Here is a 22657-nt window from a genome sequence, read left to right on the forward strand (position 1 = left end):
TTCAAAATTCTTACTGTACTGGGTTATATAATATGTACTTTCTACAGCAACATGATTGGATGTAGTATTGTCCACAAAGATACTTTTATCCACTTTTAGGAAACTGCATCTGTGAGAATTTTGGATCTTTAAGCTGTAATTATTTTTTTCATTCCCATCACCTCAATTTTTTGACGTTATCTGTTGAATTCTAGCAGAATTAGTTAGTCTAGTAACAGACTGACTTCTTTTCCTAAATCTCAAATAGCACAACAGAGCAGTGCTACAGGTAATTCTTCATCCGTACGATGCTACATTGCAACTTGGAACTATCTATGAAAGAAAAAGGTGAAGAATAACTGTCAGCTCCAGGCAGTTCTTGTTTTCCTACATTTAGCTACTCTTTTTACTGTACTATTCTCATTAAAGAAAAAAAACAGAAAAAAGAAACAAAAAGTAAACCATATCTGAAAGGTAGATAAAATCTGTAAAGCAAACAAGAGAACTTGAAAGATGCTGATTCTCTGGCATTACTGTGATCCAGCACTGAACGGCTTTTATCCTAACATTTTGTTTTTTAAAATACAAAATTATAATTTCCTTTTCTCTTGTAAATTATCTGGATAGTGCACAAGCTATTTTGCTTATTCTATTTAAAAACTGAGCCTTTTGACATTTTTGATGATTCTGTTTTTTAGTACTAGGTAGAGATGTTAAATAAAGTTCCCTAGGAGAAATGAAACTAGGGAGTTGGTATTTTGTCTTGGAATATATACAGGCAGTCAGGTTTGTCTTTAAAAATATCACTTTCACTTGTCATTTTATATTCAGAATACAAGGATCAATTAATATGCAAAGTTATTTGTTGTATATGATGGGGGAAACCTTGTAAAGAATATATGCTTTTTTTTTAGACACAAAAAAGACATGAAGTCTTTTATTATCATATAATTTAAGTGCTTCTTACACAGATGTTTGTATTTATAACTGAAAATTTAATTTGGCTTCAGATTTCCCAAGAGAATGTACACAATATTCAAACACTTGGAAAAAGACAATGTTTTAAAGTGACTATAAAAGACAAACACAAGCAATTAAAATATCCAAAACTTTGTTAAATTGTTTATGATTATTTTAGACCTCTAACTGATTGTTGGCTCTCATTTAATCGTGCAACTTACTTATTAAGCAGAGAATTTCTTCTTTCATGTTGAATAAAGGCTCTAAAATGACATAGCAAATATAATTTGACTACGATAGATTCAATTGCTCATATCATGCTTTTGCTTTATTTAATTTAACATCGGAATCCTGTTAGAGAGTTCTAATCATGGTTGTTTCCTTTTGTATGACATAAGCTTCTTTCACTTTATGATGAGGCCAGTAAAATCAACATTAAGCCCTTCTGAATTGGAATCTGCCTTGTCTAACTCTCATTGATATTCTTTTCGTAAATATCTGGTCTTTTGTTCTTAAATGTGACCACAGCATAGAAGCAGTGTGGCCAGCAGATTGAGGAAGGTGATTCTACTTTCATAAGACCCCACCTGGAGTATTGCATCCAACTCTGGGCTCCTCAGCACGGGAAAGATGTGGGAGCGAATTCACAAGAGGGCCACGAAAATTATTAGAGAGCTGGAGCACCTCTCCTCTGAAAAAAGGCTGAGCTGGGGCTGTTCCGACTGGAGAAGAGAAGGCTCTGTGGAGACCATACTGCAGGCTTTTGATATATGTAGGGGATTGAAAAATAAAATGGAAGCAGATTTTTCTTACAAGGGCAAAGGTTTTAAATGGTAAGAGGGTAAGTTTTTATGAGGTATAAGGAAGAATTTTTTTATGGTGAGGATGACGAGACACTGAACTAAGTTTCCTAGAGAAATGGTGCACACCCCATCCCTCAAAGTGTTCAAGGCCATGTTGGATAGGTCTTTGAGCAACACGGTTTAGTGAAAGATATCTCTGCTCTTATGAAGGGGGTTTGACTAGATGATCTTTGAAGTCCCTTTCCAACCCAAACCATCCTATGATTCTGTAGCGGGTTGGGTTTATAACTGGGCGGAAACACCAATTTAGTGTAGTGGTTTGGTCCAAAATACTCATTACTGTTTACCCCCTGTGAGATAAGAATTAGGAGAAATGCAAAGCAGGCACCAAACTTGAAAGAATATAAAGAAATTTATTAACAGACCTAAAAGAAGAAGAAAAAAATCATACCACACCTTCAGAACACTTCTCCTCCCCCCACCTTCCTCCCTTCTCCCACTGACAATGTAAAAAGACAACCCTTGAGATGTTCAGTCTGTTTACCACTTCCATAATAACCTTGTTCAGTCCATTTAGGAAGAGGAGTCTCTCTTGTCCATGCTATGAAAACATTATCAAAACGAGACAGCCGCCCGGGTTGGTTCTCTGCTCGCATGTCAGTCCCTTCCCCCGACTTACAGCTTTTCCCACAACTGCTTTCGAGGGTCCAATCTTGAGCCACTGGGGTGCAATTTTAAGGTTGAGCCGTTCAGAAATAAAAGTTCTCTTCATCCATCTCTGGGGGCATTTCATCTCTAGGAACAGAGGCCCTCCTCCTTCCCTGAGAGCAAAGGGTCCTCCTCATCTTCATCTCTAGGACTATCTCTGGGAGCATCTCTAGGAACTGAGGTTTTCTCCTTTTCCATTTGGAGCAAAAGTCCTCATCGCTTCCATCTCTCCCTGGTCAAACTTCTCATGAAATTACAGCTGCGTGAGCATCTGCCTATCTCAGCGCAGGTGCTTTTGCTCACAAGTACAAGTTGAACGCTCCACCCCCCCATGCCTTCATGAAATTACAACGGGTACTCTGATACATCATAGCTTTATAACAGAATTTCAGCTTTAAGCATCTCCTCTTTCTTCTCCGTCAGGTTTTCAGCTCTTCACAGCACTAAAAGGGTTAATCTCAGGCCTTGCAGCTGGAATGTGGCTTATCACTGTTGGTCACATGATCTCACATGGTCTTTTGCCAGACAGCGGGGCAGCTTTAGCTGAATTTTGGCCGCACTGGAGAGGAGGAGCCGAGCCACTCCGGCTGCACATAGTGGGGGGGATGGAGGGGGGGGAGGGGTGTCCGTGGGTGGAACGGGGCCCATTGGCCCCAGCATGGCCATGGCCCGGCCCGGCCTGGCCCGAGCAGGGCCTGGCCCACCGACCCCTGCACGGCGCCTGCAGCCACCTGTCCCAGCACCAGAAACAAGAGAGGGCTCTGCCCCGGGGTTAGTCTATTATTAAGTGTGGATCACAGAGGCCGTCACAATTTTAAGTGGCTCAAAGAATTGTCCATATTCAAACTGGCCAGCTGATAGGATCTGTCAGGTCACAGAGGAGCTGCAAGCACCCCTTAGCAAGGACATCCCTTCTGGGACTGTGCTTGCTAACCCATGATACAGTTCATTATTTCCTTGGGGATGTGAATGAAATGGCACAGAAACTTGTTTCAGTTTCACCTAATTAGGGAATTATAAACTAATATAAAGCTGATGTCCTCTTCCACTTCTGTCCCGGTGACTTGCAGCAATCCTCAAATGATGTGTGTGTTGCAATTCTTATTAAATAACTGTCTTTGTGGCATACTGCATTGTATGCCAATACTAAACAGCTGCAAAATGCCAAAGGACAATTACATACTTAAGTATAAAAGTCACAAAAGATGCAAGTTATGAAGGCAAACTCTTACAGAAAATTCTGTTATAAGTTTTCAGTAAAGACAGAGGAAGAGTTTAGTTATATTCATAATTCTTAATAATTTTGTCCAACCACTGGACCAGGCATGTTAATATCTTTACCTCTATTTGGCCTCCACATAGACCATTAAGGTACCTATATAATTCATAGGTTTTTTTCTAATCTTTTAATAATTTTTATGTTAACATCACAGAGAGGAAAAATTAAAGGTGTTCTTTTGTTGCTTTGTTGCTCTTGATTTTCATAATTCACAATCATTTTACAATTTAAGAACTTATGAACTCCAGTTCTTTTTAGGTATTATTCACTCAGCTAGCTTCATTTTTTTTCCATTTCATGTATTTTTAAGCAGTTGTTAATAAAACATGGACACAGCCCTGATAAAATGTAATCAGCACTCACCACTTAGGAATGAAGGTCTACTTAACTTACTATACAGAAAAGCATATTTTCCATTATAGTCTGAAGATATTCTGTTTCAATCTTTTCTTTTGAAGGAAGGATTTGATAGCAAGACACTTTGAATATTTTCCTGCACTCGGATTCTCCTTGAATTTTGGTCTGAACCCCATTACCACAGTGTCTCTTGGCAAAATGGCCCCTGGGCTGAAGATCTGAGAAATAGTCTCATGTATAATTAGTGCTGAAGCTAGTCAAGGGTTTTGAATATTAATATCAAGATCATTAAATATCACTACAATCAAGTAAATCATCAGGAACTGAACAAAGAATTGTTTTGAAACGTTCCCATAAGCTGTTTCTGTTTAATTACAGGTTGTTATGTGCAGTAATCCAAAGACTTTGCGCTGCTTATTCAAATGATAAACTAAACATATGTATTTCAAAACAGAGTGAAATAAGTGGTAATCATTTTGAAGAGGGGGCTGGCAAGTGGTTAACCAGTGGATTACTTCCAATCAAAACTGGTAAATTATCTAGGATAAGGAAATCTTTGTTATTTTATTATTATTCTATTCGAAAGAACATCACTATCCCTGAGATTTTTATTAAACTGACAATTAGAGGAAGATATTTGAAGAAAATGATCTTTGATTACTGATACTCAGTCAATGTTTAATCATGAACATTTTTATCTCAAAGATTCCTTCGATTCTTTCAAAGGTGCTTTCTTTCAAAGATTTTTCCATTTAAGCTTTGAAAGATGAGGGTTTTGAAAGTTTATAGATCATACACCGAACAAAATAAGTTACAGAGGTTCTATTTTAGTTACTTCCAAAACATTATAATGTACAAAATTAAAAAAAAAAAAAAAAAAACAAACAAGAAGAGAGAGAGAGAGAGAAAATAGAGGTACTAACACCTAAGGAGGTTTTTTCAGGTCACAGAGTAAGCCTGCTTTTCCAGGTACATCAGGTAGTCTATTAATTGCCCCCCACTAAGTTGTGAATTGCTAATTAATTTTTTGAATTGCAGGCAATAAGAGTTAACTGTCTAGATAAGCTCATGAAGACTGAATAAACTGAGGTTTTCCTGAGAGAATTCAGTGAAGACATAAGGACATTCAGGAAGATCCTGAAGAACTGAAAAGAGTTTTAGCAGAGAAGAGTTGAGAAAAAAGTGTAAGAGTGGAGATATTTTTCAGCATATAGAAAATAACTCTGTCATACTTGCTGGAGACAAGCAAGTCTTAGACATTTCAACCAGAAAATACCTATAGTGCCCTCCCTTTCTGTGATAAATTTAAGATACGGCAATTTTTCATTCATAATACTGACAACCTTCCTCATTTTCCTGTGATAAACCCATGACTGGATAGACACATCTGCCAGGGCAAGAAATCTCAGGTGACATTTTATATTACTTTATATTTCAGTAAATTCTATTTAACAGTCTTTAGTCTTTTTATGATGGTGCTAATGAGTCAAACAATGTTTCTTTAGTTGCCTGTGATGTCTGTATTACAGGTTTCTGAGAGGAAAAAAATGTAATTTTTAGTTTGATATCACTTTGAATAAGGTTGGACCGGAAATGGAGAACAACTCCCACCTTCTGTTTGCCACGGGTAGAATTTTAGCAATCTAGAGGGCTGCTAACAGTCATGCAGATGATTGGGGAAAAAATGACAGTCTAATCACACATTTGACTGCATGCTGAACTTTTTTTCTGACAGGGTATTCATATCAGGAACAGGGTGGCAAATGTACTACTGATGCCAATCTCCTAAATACATTTATATCTAAGTTGTATCAAATGATTTCTGATTATGTCTTTAATCCATCAACTGCAGTTGTACATTTTGGTGCTTGTCTACCTTAATTAAATTAGGATTCTTTTAAATTTGATAAAATATCTTCCAATCTAACCACATACAGTTCCAAACTGGAAGTACTACTAGATACAGTTCTTGAGTGTGTGCATAGCAGTAGGTAATAGTGAATTCCCTAAAATATCTGTGTATGTATACATAGTGTATTGATAATCAAACTTTTTTTTAGGGAAGGGAAAAATTTTTAGTAGAAATTTTTTCCTTGCTAGAATTCAAAAAGACAAATTTAATGCTAATGTTGAGCATAATCCACAATGTTAGATGCTTTTGGAGCCATAAACCCTCTCCTAAAATTCATAGCCCTTCTGAGAATCTATCCCTATTTCGCACCTTCAGAGTGCCCAATAACAACCGCCATACATTAGATATGCCCTAAATGAAGCAGTGCCTTTGTTTCATTAAAAAATCTAAAATGTGCCTGATAATTTATTTCTTCTACGTAATGTATTTTATAACTAGTAAATGAGCATTTCCTGTAAATTTTTTGCACACGTTGTTTTAGAAATTTCAACAACTCCCCATTTCCAAGAAGCCAACACCTAGTCATGTCTTTTATCCCTTTGTAAGACTATCAGTTCTACCCTATATCCTCCTGGGACACAGAAATCCTAACTCAAAGCATGCATACATTGTGGATGTCAATTGGCATGTCTATATTTTGTTCTCGTTCTCTATTCCAATCTTACAGGATTTTTTTCTTCTCCATCCCTCCCTCCCTACCCCACTACCCTTCACCACCACTCCCCTCCATTACTGAGCATGCAGCTGTTGTAGCCAGTGCTCTGTACTGGCTTCTGAACCTCTTTCCCAAGCAATAAAAGCTGATTTACAGTCTGTCATGGTACATAAATAGTCAGAGGTGCATTATTTTGTACTTAGTTAACTAACACTGAATTTTACATACTAATCATCCTTAGATATGGCTATCCAAAACAAGGGTGTGACATTTTCTCTGTTTTTTCATTTTCATTCTTCTTTTCCATCTAAGGTAGGGCTTATTATGTATTATGAACTGTCTAAGTTCCAGGTTGTCGGGGTTCAACACTGGCCAAATGCTAGTCACCCACGAAAGTCACTCACTCACCCTCCCCTGCCACAGCTGGGCAGAGGAGAGAGAAAAATTTAATGGAGGCCTCATGAGTCAAGATAAGGACTCATAGGAGAGAACACTCCAAGGAGAAAAACAGGCTTGGCTTAGATGTACAAAGTGAATTCATTACTAACAGAATCAGAGGAGGATAATGAGAAGTAAAATAAGCCCTTAAAATCACCTTTTCTTCCCCCAGCCCCTCCCTCCTTCCCACCAACAGTGCAGGGAGACAGGGCATGGAGGTTTTGGTCAGTTTGTCACACAAGATCTTCTTCCACTGCTCAGGGAGAGGAGTCCTTCCCCTGCTGCACTGTGGGGTCCCTCCCACGGGCACACAGCCCTCCCAAAACTGCTGCACCATGGGTCTCTCTTTCCACGGGGTGCAGTCCTCCAAGGACAGGCTGCTCCAGCCTGGAAGCAGGGGCCCTCTCTCTCCACTGGGTCTCCCACTGGATCACAGCCTCCTCCAGGCATCCACCCACTCTGGCATGAGCACCTCCCCCATGGCCTGCGGGTGGATCTCTGTATTCCACAGGAACCCATGGGCTGCAGCGGGACAACCTGCTTCACCATGGTCTTTATCATGGCCTGCAGAGGAACCTCTGCTCACTTAGCTGTTCCTAAGACTGTCAAAGGGAAAAAATTCTCTGTAAGTTACTAACCTAGAGGTGGCAACAAAAGAAAACAAAACTCAGAACCCATTCCAGACTGAAGGGGGCTAACACCTAAAGAGATTTAGAACTTATTACAGGGGAAAAGAGGGAAGTGCATTTCGGGATTAAATAAATCTTATTATGGAATGTCTAAGGGAAGGGACGAAGGCAGGGAAAGGGAGGGAACAAGGTGGATAAGGGAGGAACAAGTGTGGAAAAAGTAAGGGAAAAGGGATAAAAGGGTCCAGATGTATATAAACTGGTTCTGGACAGTACACTTGAGTGAGAGACCTGCGTTTGGTCAGTGCAGTCTGTCTTGCTTTCTTACCAAATTCTAGTCCTACCTTTCTTCTGTGTGACTGTCCTGTCTGTTCTGAGTGTGTGTCAACACACATGAACTTTGAGATAGTAATAAAGAAGGTCTGAGCTCCACTTGCTGGAGTAGGACCATGAAATACACTTGCCTTGGAGATCCAGGAACCAGCAACTGAAAGAGAGAGGTAGTGGGGGCTCGGTGCTAGAAAGACTGTGTATCAAAGACCAGCTCCTGTAGAAATATGTGTGTGTCTTAGAGTGAACTTTATTCCTGAGCATCTGGAGAGGAAAAGCAAGACTATAGCATCTATCCTGCTTCTGTATATGTAGATGCCTGTAAAGTGCTGTTCTCTGCCCCTATCAGCTTTGTGGTCAGCTGTGTTATTGTTGTGCGTGTGTATGTGTGTGTGTGTTAGACTGGGCTCACCATTGCTGCTCCATGGGCTTGGAGACACAGAACTGCAGCAGTTGCAACATTTGGGCCCTTGGCCCTCAGTCCCATAACAGTTTGCAACCTCTGAGATTTTCAACAGTGTTGTGTTAATTATTATTATACACACACTATAAGACTTCACTAAAAAAAGTAAATCAAAACATAAATTGCTGTTTTTCAAGGCTAAGTTCTTGCACAATGTTACTTAATATGCTAATATTAATATGTTAATTAAAGAAGAGGAAGAAATACTAAAAATCATAAAATATTTTCAATTTACTGTGCTGTTTCAGTACTTTTTGGTCAAACGGCAAAAATAGAGGTAACAGGTTACACTAATGGCATGGTTACTTGTGGAGATTGCAAGAGTATATGAAGGAGATAAAGTATGAGTTAGCCAGGGAAATGCAAAACGGTAGGGGAAAGAAAACAAAAAGAGATATGAAAATGCAAGAGAGTCTACAAAATTAACTATGGTAGTGAAAAACACTATAGCATACATATTGAAGAAGCTGCAGCAGACTATAAGACATCAGATAAAAAAGCCCATGGAGCTCTGGGTTACAAATGAGGAATCACACAACAGCTGAAGCACCACAAAGAAAAGAGGGTTCCTGTCTACTGGGCAAAACATCCAATGTACAAGAATGGGCAGCTCCATTTGCAAAATACTCCCAAGAAATTGAATTAAATTCAGAGTGTAGAAAAAAGAAATCTACAATATTAATTACATATGCTATTTCTGTTATCACTTATTCAGAACAGAATTTTTTCCATAACTGTATTGCCAAATATCTATTTCCCATATAGTTTGTTATTATCAAGACAATGTTTTCATCACACATGGGGAAAGAAAGGGATTATTAAAAAGTTAAATAATTTTGACTGCAAAATGTATGGTCATGTTTATAGGTCACTCTAGACATAAAAAGGTAGTTTTCCTGTCTCATCATATTTCTAGACTACTCTGGTAAAAATATACCACATGTGTTTTCTGCTATTATGATTTCTATATTCTTCTACATGTGCAAGGATTTTGAAGTATATATAAGGGATAAAAATGATTGGAAGTATCTTAAGAAATTCCCTTAGAGAATGTGTAGAGAATGTGGATGACCCATCCCTGGGAGTGTTCAAGGCCAGGCTGGATAGAGCTCTGGGTACTCTGGTCTACCAGAAGATGTCCCTGCCCATGGCAGGGGGGTTTAAACTAGATGATCTTTAAACTCCCTTCAAACCCAAGCCATTCTATGATTCTATGACAAGAAAGAGGAAACAATAACGTGGGGATTTGTGATGTCTGAAGGGAGCGTCAGTGGTACTATGCAAAACTTAGGAGGGAGTGTGTGGGGGAAGGGGATGGGGAGGAACAAAGGGATATGGAGCAGACAAGGCTGTGTGAAAGGGGGTCTGGCTTTGTGCAGACTGTGGCCAGCCAGCAGGCTTGTCTGAGCCTCATGTCCCCAGGCTGCTCTGTCTTGTCCTTTAGTCCTGTGGTACCTCTCTGTGCTCCTCCTCACTCAGTGTCCCTTGCAAGTGCTGTAGGCATGAGAGGCCAGCTGCTGGGCAGAGTGTGAGCAGATTTGAGGTCAGAGACCAGCATCAGTTGAGGGTGCAGGTACCCGGGCAAGGGGTGTCAACAGCCTGCAGTGAGCACGGGCGGTGAAGGTCTCCACAGGGGCAGCTGGAGCAGGGCAGCAGACACAGCCTGAGACACTGCCTGGTGCTGGCCGTGGTGTGGTGGGAGTGTCTCTATAAACTCTAAAACAGTTGTGGGGAGGTCCATATGTGTAAATTGCAGCAAAGTCCATGCTAGATCTGCTGATGAGCAGGAGGTGCCAGATCTGGGCATGAGCACCAGGCAGACAGAGAATGAGCTGCTTACTGACTCTCTCAGAAGAAAATGTGATGGTAGTTTCTTCTTTATTATTAGCTGTATCTATTTTTATTACCTTTGAAAATTATCATTTGAAGGAGCAGGAGTAAAAAACACAGTCTATGTAAAACATTAATTCTAGTACTTTAGGGGAATTCGTTCATCCCTTTGTTTTTTTTAAGTTATCTATTATATGATTTATTAGGTTATATTCCAAATATTTTTAACACTAGTTGATTTCAAAAGCTCAAATGCATTACTAATTTTAGTTTTTCATTTCCTCAGGTAATTTTAGATAATTCAAAATCAGTAACCATCTTAATTTATTCCCCAAGTACCATCAGCTAGAATATTTTTCTAATATTATTTTACTCAAATACTGGCCTTTTACAGAGGAATTAATTTAAATTTCTAGCCATAAAAAAAAAAAAAAAAATCAAAGCAGGAGCACAAAGAGCATTCAAATTTTTTCTAGAACAACCTGTAGAAATGTGCCCCATTTGCCAAGTGTTTCCTAATCTTGCATTGTTTGAGTAAAACACTTGAATCCTCTGACTGAGCCTTTGGTCACATGAATCTGTTCAATACCTGAGGTACTGACAATTATGGTTTAGTAGATTGTCAGAAACATCCCCATTTCAAGCAACAATAAATAGAACTTTGATCTGATGAATTATTTCTTTCAGAAATTTTCACATTTCAGCAAAGGAACATGTTCAAAGCCGTATCTGTTTTCAGCCTGGCACAGATTTCAAAACCAGAACTCCACAGATAAAATTCCTTCTTATATTTCCTATTCTGACATTTGCTTCTACAAAGAACCATAACAGGAAACTAGAATATATATGTATTCCTGCATTAACTATTTTTGTTACTAGATCAAACAGACCTGTGTGCTTTTTGTCCAGCTCTTATTTCTCCTCAGTCTATTCTTTCTGCAAAGGTTCATGGACGTCTTGATTCCCACAACATGCACACATGTAAATAACAGTAAGTATATTAGTATAAATAAAGATCTTGTGCTTACTTATGATTTTCTTTTTCAATGTGCTTACTGTTTTGGGGAAAAAATTGAAGGCTTAGAATGCAAGATTTTGATCGAGAAGTGCATGAGATCTGAGATACAGGCAAGATTGATATTGAATATTTTTGACTAAAGTAGGTTTCTATCTTGTAGCTGGATTAAAAATCCAATGATTTATCTGTGCTTTCTGAATTTATCTTAGAAATTAATCAAGATTAATACATAGATATGTCAAATCTGGAACAGGAAAGACAAACAAACTTGTTTAAAAGGCTTATGTCTGTGTCAATAAAATTGTTAAATTCATCTGAAATAGTTTTGTAGTGAAGAACTATGAGAACTGGGTCATTTAATTGTGTCATTCGATTTCTAAAAAAATTAGAGAGTCACCTTAGACTTAAAGCAAACATCATGAACTAAAAAATTATTGATGGAAAAGTTCTCCAAGATTATATGCACATATTTTATGATGAGAAGAATAAGTTCCTGAAAGTGGTAATTTCTTTCTACCAAGAATTAAGGCAGCCTACAATGTTTAACATATATACAGCATGTTTAACCTCCCAGGTTAGGATTACATTTTCAAAGGAAATTATGGGCATTTTAGCCTTTAGTATCTTGTCCTAAACTATTCATTATAATTTCTGTATTCTCTAGTGTTCACATTCTTTATTGAAATGAAATCTATTTTGTTAATGCTTTTCTTATTCAAAAACCTTAAATTTAGTAGCCAAAGCATGCATTTTTTATTGTTTGAAAAAACACTTAGTATAAAATACATATAAAATGTTATATTTAGCAGACTTTCCTTCAGTAGACTTCTTTAAATAACATCTGTTCATCCACCATCTCAAGGAATAAATTGTTTCTTTCTTTTTCATTCTCAAAAATAACTTCCATAAAACCACATCATTTCTTGTGAACCTAGAGGTATGTAAAGCTCATAATATATTTACATTTCGTTCCATTCATGTAATTAAAATGTTAATAAAATCTCACTCAAAACAAGCTATCAGAGAAAGAAACACTGATTTAGTTTTCATGGAGCACTCTGTAAGCTGCTAATCTTCCATTCTACCAATAAAATAAAGAATATGTAGTAGAAGGCTGAAATGTTGGTAGATTTATCCACCCACAAAAAGCTCAAGCACCTCCTGATGTGCATTTTAATAAGCTTTCCTATATGGCCTTTTTTTTTCCTTCCTTTATTATAATATCATATTTTTTGAGGTACAACCAAATATACTGCTTAGTAACAATGCTATTGAAAACAGAAATACATAAAGAAAATAAATATTGAGCTTGAGGCATTATGATTTGATGTGTTTTGTTTAACAAAAAATAGGGTGAAGAATTTACCAGACTGCTCTTGTTTCTTCTGGCTGGTTGGTTGGTTGGTTTTGGAGTGGGGATTTTTTTGATTGGTTTTAGTTCTGGGCCTTTTTTTTCCTCCTGGATTCAAAATTGTTCAACTGAAGTCGTTGATCTCCAGATGTGGGATTTTCATCTCCCAGAGGCTTTAAAGCTGACCACATGGCTAATTAAAAAAGGACAGGAAGTTAAAAAATAAACAGGGCTTTCTTTTAATAAGAAGCATAAACTAAACAGGCTAAACAGAGGACAATGATGTGGAAAAGAAGGAAATAAAAGAGACAAGATCATCAGACACAGAGAGTGACTTTATGACTCTCACATTCCTTCCTTCTCACACTCTAGTCTTAAAGTGAGGAAAGTGTCAAGTTAACACTTCAGCTTTATGAAAAATAAACAATTCACTAAAGAAAAATGTAAAATTCTTAAACAAAGTAAGACTATTTTTTTCTATGCAGTTTTGTACTTCTTGGGTTTGGTCTGTATCTAGTCATATCAAGAATAAAGAATATTTTGATTTGGCTCCTAGTCTCAGGATAGACATCTTCAAGTTTGTTATTTGAATAAACTGTCTCACAACTGCAGAAGGAATGTTGTAATCAGAAATACTTAAGAGTGGGAAGTTATCCTCATGTTTGGGCTGAAGACCTCATGATACTTTGTGCCTAGAAGTAGTACCAAATAAAGACTCCAGATGTAGTAGCTGGTTTCTCTTCAGAATCAATATTGGGATTTTGTTTTGCTTAGCTTTTTCAGTCAGCATTTAAGATCAGGAACTTTAAAGCAAGAAAAGAAACTCAAAATGCATCCAGCAAAAGTCTGTGACAAATAGACAATTCTTCATAGTTCGCAAAAAAGGAAAATTCAGGTTGCGATCTAACTGCTTTATCTTCCAAGGAAAAGTAATATCCTTATCTCTGTGTGGCATATATGACATTTTTCTTTTCTTGGTGAAAAATTGTGTGGAAATATTTTGGCTTCCTGCTTTCAGAGATGGGACTATCATCAGTGTTAGGATTATCTTTCAATGTTTTTGGGTGGGTTTATTCCTTACAAGCAAAAAAAAAAAAAAAAAAAAACAACCAACCCAGCACAAATTGAAGGATACTTATGACAGAAATACCACTTTTAAAAAATGCATTTTTAACCAAATTTCTGAAAGAAAGTCAGATTTCTGTCTGCTGATTCTGGTGCTTGAATAGTTAATCTCTGCAGCAATAAATAATATTTCAGACTATTTTTTAAAAAATAGTCATTTGACCCTGTCTTATGCTTCTTAGTTGTACTTTATGATTCAATGCCTACTCATTTTCCATTGTAAAATTTGGGCACATAGAAGAAAACAAATACTGTCTTTGTAAGCACATATAATTCTTTCTATGTAAATGTTATGCAGTGTTACTGCTATTCTTAGCTTATTTCTTCAGGGAATTGTGATAAGAATCAACAAATTGTGGACTGTTCTAATAGTGCGGACATGAAGACCTTCACATTTCTGACTCTCTAGGTATAACCTCTGGAAAAAAATAGTTGAATTTTCTTTTAATTTCTCTACATTGACATTGCTTATACTCATCTGTTCTTGCATTCTCCAATTTTTTCGTCACCTTGAGAGTGGCAAAATAAAAAAAAAAAAGATTTTTTCACCAGCGATTATCTTCAAAAATTTCCAAAAAATTCTAAGTGAGAATTTGTTCCATAGGCACACCAATTAAATTTGTAAGCTAGTCCTGCACAAGATTTGTATTTTTGCTAAGTTTAGAAGGCAGACTTCATATACTTTAGAGCTTCTTCCCATGTGCATGCTGGGTCTAGCATCTCTATTTTTACTTTTTCTTAGGGTCTGCAAGAGTTCTTGTCACACAGAAAACAAATTATCTTTAAAGGCATAGCAAAGGGTGGATTACTTGCCTTTCTACTTTTCCCTTTAAACCTTTTTACAGGAATTTTCTATGACCTGCCATCCCTGTTCATAACTCATTTATTACCTCTTTCTATAAAATAAAATATTTAGCCCCCATGCAGTGGAAAATGGAAATGGAAACCTCAATTTTCCCATGAAATAAAAGGGGGTTGGCAAACCCCTTCACATTCTATTCTCTTTAGTAGTGACTGAAGACTGAAATTCCTTGGCCAGGAATGGCTGAACTCCATTTCACAGAATCATATGCGTTGGAAGTGACCAGTCGCCAAGCACTGCCCTTGATTGCTGTGATTGCCAGCCTTTAAAGATGAGAACTTTCCAGTATCATTATCCAGACCACTCAGCATTCTGAGTGGCCCACTCCAGGTCCCATGAGCTTTTATGTGGCTTGTGTCTTGTGATATATAATTGCTTAAGTACTCCTCATCTGGCAATAAATTAAGCCAATTTCCCAAAGTCAAACCTGTTTAGCCAGTAACTGCTGAGTGTTTTCCCCCTGTTCTTATCTCAACCCATCAGCCATTTGTTATATTTTCTCTTCCCTGTCCAGTTGAGGAGGGGAGTGATAGAGTGGCTTTGGTGGACACCTAGCGTCCAGCCAGGGTCAACCCCTCCCAGATCACATGTCCTTCAGCTTTAGCTTCTCTAAATTTGTCCCCTGGCGGTCTTCTGTAGTTATGTGTTTCTTTCCTCTATCTTTTTACATCATCTATCAGCTACCCTTAATTTTTGTTCATTTAGGCTATGATTTCTCTATAGAAAAGTGGTGAATTCTCTGAAAAACTAGCTACACAGCTATTTCTCTATAAATACACAGTGTAAAAGGTGGGAGGTTTTATTCTTGTGTTTTGGGGGGTGGGAAGAGTTGTGTGGGACTGTTTGTTTGTTTGACAGTTTCCTCTCAGAACTAAACAAATTCTGGATTTTTTTGTTGTTTTTTAAATAATATTAATTCACCATGTCTTCAAAACTAGTAATATCTCAATTTGTTTGAAGATTTAAAAAAAATTAGCCTAAGAAATGAATCTTGAATATGTTAATCTTAAACCATTTAAATTGCTTTTGAATCTATTTGTGCTTATGATACCTTTTTTTCCTCTTGTCTTTGAATTACTCACAGATTTATTTAACTGGGCTTTGATATAATTTGCCTAGAAAGATGTCATTTTACTTTTCCTGTATGTGGTTTACCACACACATGATTTATACTACACTTGCTCTGATGACAGAAAGAAAGCCTTCACATTACAGAAGTGCTTGTACAATATTGCATTATTTTTCTTGGAAAAAGGGATGTCATGACTGTTTATCAGCACACCCCCAGGAAGCAGGCTAACTTTTATGCCTCTCTTAAGGTTAGCAATAGTGTGGATTTGCAAGGATTATTAATAAATTTACAGTTGGCTTTAAGTCTACAAAGTGCTTTATATATCATAGCTCACCATCACTATACCCATGGGAACAGGTTGATGATCTGGAGAAAATGGCTACTCATCGCAAAAAATAATAATTGCTGAAAAAAAGGAAAGCCTTCCAGCCAAAATTAATGAAGATACAGTGCTCTGAAATTAATTTATTTTGTCTATTTTACATTTCTTAAACCTTTTCTTATTTAAATCTTAAAAGAATAGGCAAAACTTTGGATGATGATGGTTTTCAAATAATATTAATGTGTTTTTCACTCTTTCAGCAATCAGGTTGCTTTGGGTAAGTTAGACTGAAGCTGGGTGATATTTGATATACACTGATTGCAGGCTGGGAAATCACTGTCTGGGAAGAACTTGCATACCAGAGACATTTTTATTTAGTAAAACACTGGTACTCATGCTTGAGAACTTATGCTGTGCTAAACTGAAATGGCCTAAGAATTTGCCCAGTGGTTACCCTAATCTGTGTTCCAGTAAATTCCACTCTCCAAGGCCTAATAAACTGCAGTCTCCTGGTATTACTTATTATATTAATTTAAAGTGTCAAGGCATCTTGGTGTGAAAGACTCTGTATCTGCTTACATTCAGATAAAGATGTATTGGTGTGCAGCTCTCTTGACAAATAACTCAGTATGTCTTCTGTGACAAAGGCTAAATACTGTATGCAAGAAAGAAAAAATAAAAAAAGAACAAAAAAGAAAAACAGGCCACCCACAAAAAAATTAAGATTGAGAAACATTGCTGCCATCAACTTCTTGACTCCTAAAAGCAAATTTTGTAAGTATTTTTCCTAAATTATGTATGTAAAAACAATAAAATGTGAATTATAGCCTTCAATAATTGTATTCTGAAAGACATATTTTTTGAATATCCATATGTTGCTCTTCCTTTAAGATTTCAAAACAGGACAAATTCAGACTTAAAATACAGTGAAGATTTTAAGAGACAGCTATTAACCAAGGCAGGTATACATTGTCACTGGTGCATTATCAGATTGTGTGCTGCAACCACTATCAATGGTGAACTTAATATCATGAATAAGTATTTTTTTCTGACATATTCTCACTGAAGGAAAATTTAATTCAGAAAATTCTTTTTGTCTCTTATATAGATCAGATAATGACAGTAAACACAGGTAAATCACGTAACAGATAAGAAAATTACTGTAGTTTTATCTCAGAACACAGTACATATTCCATTATTGGAGTCAATGAAAGGCTCGTTTCAAAATTTATATAGTAAATAGATACTTTTAAAAAATGTTTAGTTTGTAATTATCACACTGATTGAGTCAAAAGATATGTGAATAAAAAAGAAAAAATCTCATTATTTGTGAAAATAAGTTCCCCATCTCCAAACTCTTATAAAAACATCTGTATGTTATGTATAGTGGAGATGGCTTTAAACAAAAGAAAAGCAATGATAAAAACGGGGTCAGTGCACCCCATCAAAGTGGTGATCTTCACATAATGACTACAGCAACACATCATTATAATTTTAGGCATAGAGCACTCAGAGTTCCCCACAGTCATTAGAAATTATAGTGTAATTGACTATTGCATATCTTTGGAAAGATATTAGTCTGACTCTTTAATAAAATCTGCATAAATTATATTGCAAGAATATCCTAGGCCACATGTTGTGATTTTAAAAATTTAATCATATTTTATATAATAAAACACGTGACCACTAATTATTCTTGTAAGAAATTATCAGTACAGCAAAATGGTGTATTGTTCAAACTAGAAAACAAGTAATTCTGTATCTGGAAAAGCTGTGTTATTCAGGTGCTTGCTTTTCTGTTTTAAACATAAGCAATCAATGGGATTTGCCCTTTTTCAGAACCCCTTAGAGAGCTCATTTTATAAATGGCATTTGATAGAGGATAACATAAAAACCTATTACTTGCTACAGTTCACTTGCAGATATTCTTCTGCCAAGCCATAATTTAAGAGTACAAAAAGAAATTATATGGAAGATTTGTGTAAGACACTAGTGCTAGTAGCCAGCTCCACTTGTGCATTTGAAATGCTTCTTTCGATCCATTTTCCACTTAAGTCATTGATGCATTTATATTTTTACTGTTTCTGATACTAAGCATAAAATTTAATGTGAGATGGACATGTGCATTAATGGTCCTAATCCCACAGCCTCACATCAGTGGCTGATATAAGGACACATTGCACTTGTCTGGGGCTGATTCAGAACGAGAGGGAGGTTTCAGTTCTGACTGCAGCTCAGAAATGTCATTGAGCAGTTGTTTTTCTGAGGTCTTTTTACATGTTGGGCTCAACAGTTTTATGACAACTGCTTATGAATTTCGGGACTACTGCTTATGAATTATCTACAAGATCTGGCTTATGAGATAGTATAACTGAAAGGAAAATTGGACTTTGAAAATTATGAACATATATCATAAAACCTGGGTTTTTTCCAAAGCCTAATGTAACTGGTAGAAGATTTTCAGTTTATTACAATGAGCTTTGGTTGAGGCCTTCTCCTGTACTAACCGTTCAGCTAAAGAAAGCAGTGGAATTCAGAAACTTCAAAATTTCTTCTAAATTAAAATACTTTTTGGAGACATGGTCTGACATCTGTTGTCACAGACTAATCTCATCCTTCTTCTTTTCTGTTGCCTGAGAAGGTTTCTACCTCCTTTTTATCTGCAAAATATCAGATTTGTTTTCTAAGAATTTGGTTGTATTTCCTGCATTTCTGTTTTCTTGCCTTACACGATAAGTTGGTGCCCCTCTGACCACTATATACGGTGCTAGTTAGGATTCAAAATAAAGGAGTCGCCTCTACCTTGGTGAGACCATGTGTGGTGGATTGACCCTGGCTGGATGTCAGGTGGTCACCAAAGCCATTATGTCACTTCCCTCCTCAGTTGGACGGAGGAGAGAGAATATAATGAAAGGCTCATGGGTCAAGATAAGGATAGGATGTCATCACTCACAAGTTACTGTCATAGGCAAAACAGATTCCACTTGGGGAAATTAATTTAATTTAGTGGTAATTGAATCAGAGTAGGGGAATGAAAAATAAACCCAAATCTTAAAAACACCTTCCTCTGACCCTTCTGTTCTTCTTGGGCTTAACTTTACTGATGAATTCTCTAATTTCTCCCCACCAGCAGTGCAGGGGGCAGGAAATGGGGGTTGCAGTCTGTTCATCACAAGTTGTCTTTGATGCTCCTTCCTCTTCAGGGGAAATACTCATCGCAGTCTTTCCCTGCTCTGGTGTGGGGTCCCTCCCATATGAGGCAGTCCTCCATTAATTTCTCCAATGTCAGCTCTTCCCAGGGGCTACATTTTTCCACAAACTGCTCCAGCTTGTATCCTTTCTATAGGTTCACAAGTCCTTCCAGCAAACCTGCTCTGGCTCCCCTCTCCATAGGTTCACCAGTCCTGCCAGGAATATGTTCCAGGGCAGAGCTGTATATGAAAATAAAATCAAGTAAATATATAGTGTGGCATGGCATGGCATGGAATGGTGCTATTTGTACAAATCCTGACTGGCACTATTATTCTAACCTACCAGGAGGTTTTGATAGCTCAGCTATGCAAATAGTTGTGCACAAGTCCAAATACTTGTCCACTGATCTAAAATCATTACTTCAGATTGCTAAAAGCTATCTGCCTGCCTCTTGGAGAAAACTTCTAAAAATCTGAATTAATCTTTTGGGAAACCCATTGCCAAATATCATTCTGTGAGGAATAAGTTTAAAGCTTTCCAGACAAAAGGCCTTTAAAGTAACAAGAGCAACAGAAACCATGTGATATTCAGAAACATATTCCTTGTGGTTAGCAGAATAAAACTGTGACACAGCTGACTTTTCCAACAGAAACTGTGAAGGCATATTTTAGAACAGCATGTAGAAAACTATGGTGGTTTGAAAATAAGTTAACTGTCGGGAGTGTCTGCAACTAGTGAGTATGCACTGTTTTTTTCCAGGAAAGAAATTCTACAAAGTAACTGTTAAGCTGTTTTTCTTCCTTCCTGTTGTGCTATATGATTCCCAAGGAACATTCTGTTTATGTCAGAGAAAGTAAGGAGTACTGGGGATTCTGGATAATGACCTCATTTAGATGACCAACAGGAGGACATCTAAGTAGTCTATGGTAGTCAGGATCATGAACAATTTACTGCCTAGAATTGGTAAGGGCACAGTTAAATTAATGTACTGAATGAATACCTCATCTGATTGCTTCTTCTGCAGTCACAAAAACAGTAAGGATGAGTTGCTTCCCCTTCAAAGTAATTTCTTCTCCTTACAGTGAAGACTCTTCAATCTCTGCTGTAACATAGTCTCTTCACCAGCAGACAACAGACAGTAGGTTGCTCTGTAGCCAGGGCATCACTATCAGCTAGTAATCTTCACTGGAGTCTGAAATCAACAAATGGAAGAAAAATAATGAAAATATTTTAATCCAAAGAAGGAGAAAGCAGTGGTTGATTCTAGAAGTATGACAAGCCTTGAAATCTGGTGTTAATGACTATGCTGCAGTACTTTCTGAGGAACACTGTTAATCAAAGAGAGCTTGGGAAGTTCTTTGCTTTCAGACAGTACAGGATAAAAAAAATCTCCTTTTGCTAGCGCTATTTTACTTTTTACCATTTAATGCCTGCGTGTCTACTCTTAGTAACTTCCATGCTGAGCTATTGAAAGTGTTTTTACTTTATTTATGAATACAAAGTTACTTAAAAGTCTCTATTGATTAGTGATCCTGATTTCCTCACAGAATTGCATTTTACAACATTGGAAAAACATACTGCAATATGCTAGTCAAAACAGTGTCAATGACAGATGATAGGATCATTAGGCCATAATCTAAATTATACTTATTTATTCTGTAGCAAAAGAAGCTTAAAACAGAAATACAAACTGAAGTGAAAAAAAAAAAAAGAGGAAAAATGGATCTCACTAAATTTTTGGAGAGTAGGGATAAATACAGTTTACTTGTTCAGCCACATCTTAGTGTTCCTTTTATAAGACACTCAAATACGATAGCTATGTTCACTTGAATAGAACTCACGTAGACAGATCTGAACTTTTCTTGAAGGGGAAATGATTGATGAAGTCTGCCACTACATGAAGGATGGGTAAGTCACTGTGAATGTTGTTTTATTGACAGTGCTTGAACCTTGACTGATCTCAGAGGAAAAACAATGGATATATTATGTCACTTCATCACAAAAGGAGCTTTCAAGACACTTTATAAATGATTTGTAACAATGTTGTATTACATGAATTTCAGATATTACTTTATTATTATTTATTTCTTAAATTCAAATAACTTTAATTAAGCACTGATTAACCATTCATGTTTATTGCTTAGAAAACTAAAGCCTTTTGAGAAAAAACACCATATATTACTTTTTTACACGGAACTTTTGATGTGTGCTTTGCAACAGTGACCACTACCAGGACTCAATTGCTTTTTACATTAAAGTCCTTTGATACAATTCTGACAACAGAAAAAAATGGATTAAAGTGAAAACTACTTAAGCTTTTTTTAAGATTAATATATCACTTCACTAGTGGTACAAATGTTGCTGTAATCAAAAAAAACCCAGACAATTGTTTTATTAAGGTAACCACGCTGATTTTTTCAGTATTAATTTAGCTCCTAGTCTGGACCAAAAAAGAACTGATTAGAAAGTTCCAGGAGCCCTTTTGAGCTAAGATCTTTTCTGTACAAAATTAATTAGCATATTTTGTGACTTCTTACAAAGTCATGCCTTAAGTTCATGCCCTCCACCTATGTTAAGCTTCATTTGAATCAAATGCTAAGCTGTTTAAATTTCTCTTACAACCTTTCCAAGGTCAGTTTGATTTTCCATTGATCCATGCAGGGGACTCCAGGTGTCAGAAGCTTATCTATGACCAAGTCAGCTGACTGTGAACCAGAACATGGAGCAGATGACTGACTGGTAGACGAAGAAACCTTTCTCAGTGTTCTTGAGCTAAATCATCTCACTCACCATCCAAACTCTCAACTGTGTGTACAAACACTGGATGTGCAATGCCAGTTCATGCTCCATATCCTAAAACAATATCTTGCACTTCTGAACCAGTAAAATGCTATTCTTTAGTCACTGCACCTAAAAATTCATCCAAAGAGCAAAAAATTTGTTTAGTCATATTATTTTTTAAAAATTTAATGATTAGAATTTTTACTTTAGCCCGTCAGAGTTAATTTTGATGAGGAAATGCTTAGCATTTTGTCAAAAAGTATTTTTTATTGCCTTGCTTTGTAATTTTTTGCACCAATGGACATTGATTTCCATTTATTTCAGGTATTTAGTAGACTTTTTTATTAAATACATTTTTTTTCTTCAACTTTAAATTATATTTTCAGAAGATTTTAATCTTTCGATGCCACTAAAATTTAATTTCCAGACAAAAATGCTTCAACTTACTTTAATTTACATTTGCTAAAGCTATAGATCTAGAATCCCACCTCACCCCTCCCCATCTAATCTCTGGCGTAATTTTGGCTCATGACAATGAGCTCTGTTCCAGAAGGTACCTAGAAGAGGTATTATTATAGACTAAATATTATT

At 36.7% G+C, this 22657-nt stretch overlaps 1 long non-coding RNA gene across 1 annotated transcript; it reads right to left on the minus strand.

The window, feature by feature from the left end:
* Nucleotides 1-3346: 3346 nt before the first annotated feature.
* LOC121669409 lies at nt 3347-20853 on the minus strand. The gene is made up of 3 exons (XR_006017750.1): nt 20286-20853; nt 12728-12905; nt 3347-3604 (listed from the first exon to the last, which is right to left on the minus strand). It is a non-coding gene; the product is annotated as an uncharacterized LOC121669409 (long non-coding RNA).
* Between the last annotated feature and the right edge of the window lie 1804 nt (nt 20854-22657).

The sequence above is a fragment of the Corvus kubaryi genome, unplaced genomic scaffold, assembly GCF_017639235.1.
Source record: "Corvus kubaryi isolate FWS band 111438036 unplaced genomic scaffold, C.kubaryi_AGA036_p1.0 133, whole genome shotgun sequence".
Lineage (NCBI taxonomy): Eukaryota > Metazoa > Chordata > Aves > Passeriformes > Corvidae > Corvus > Corvus kubaryi.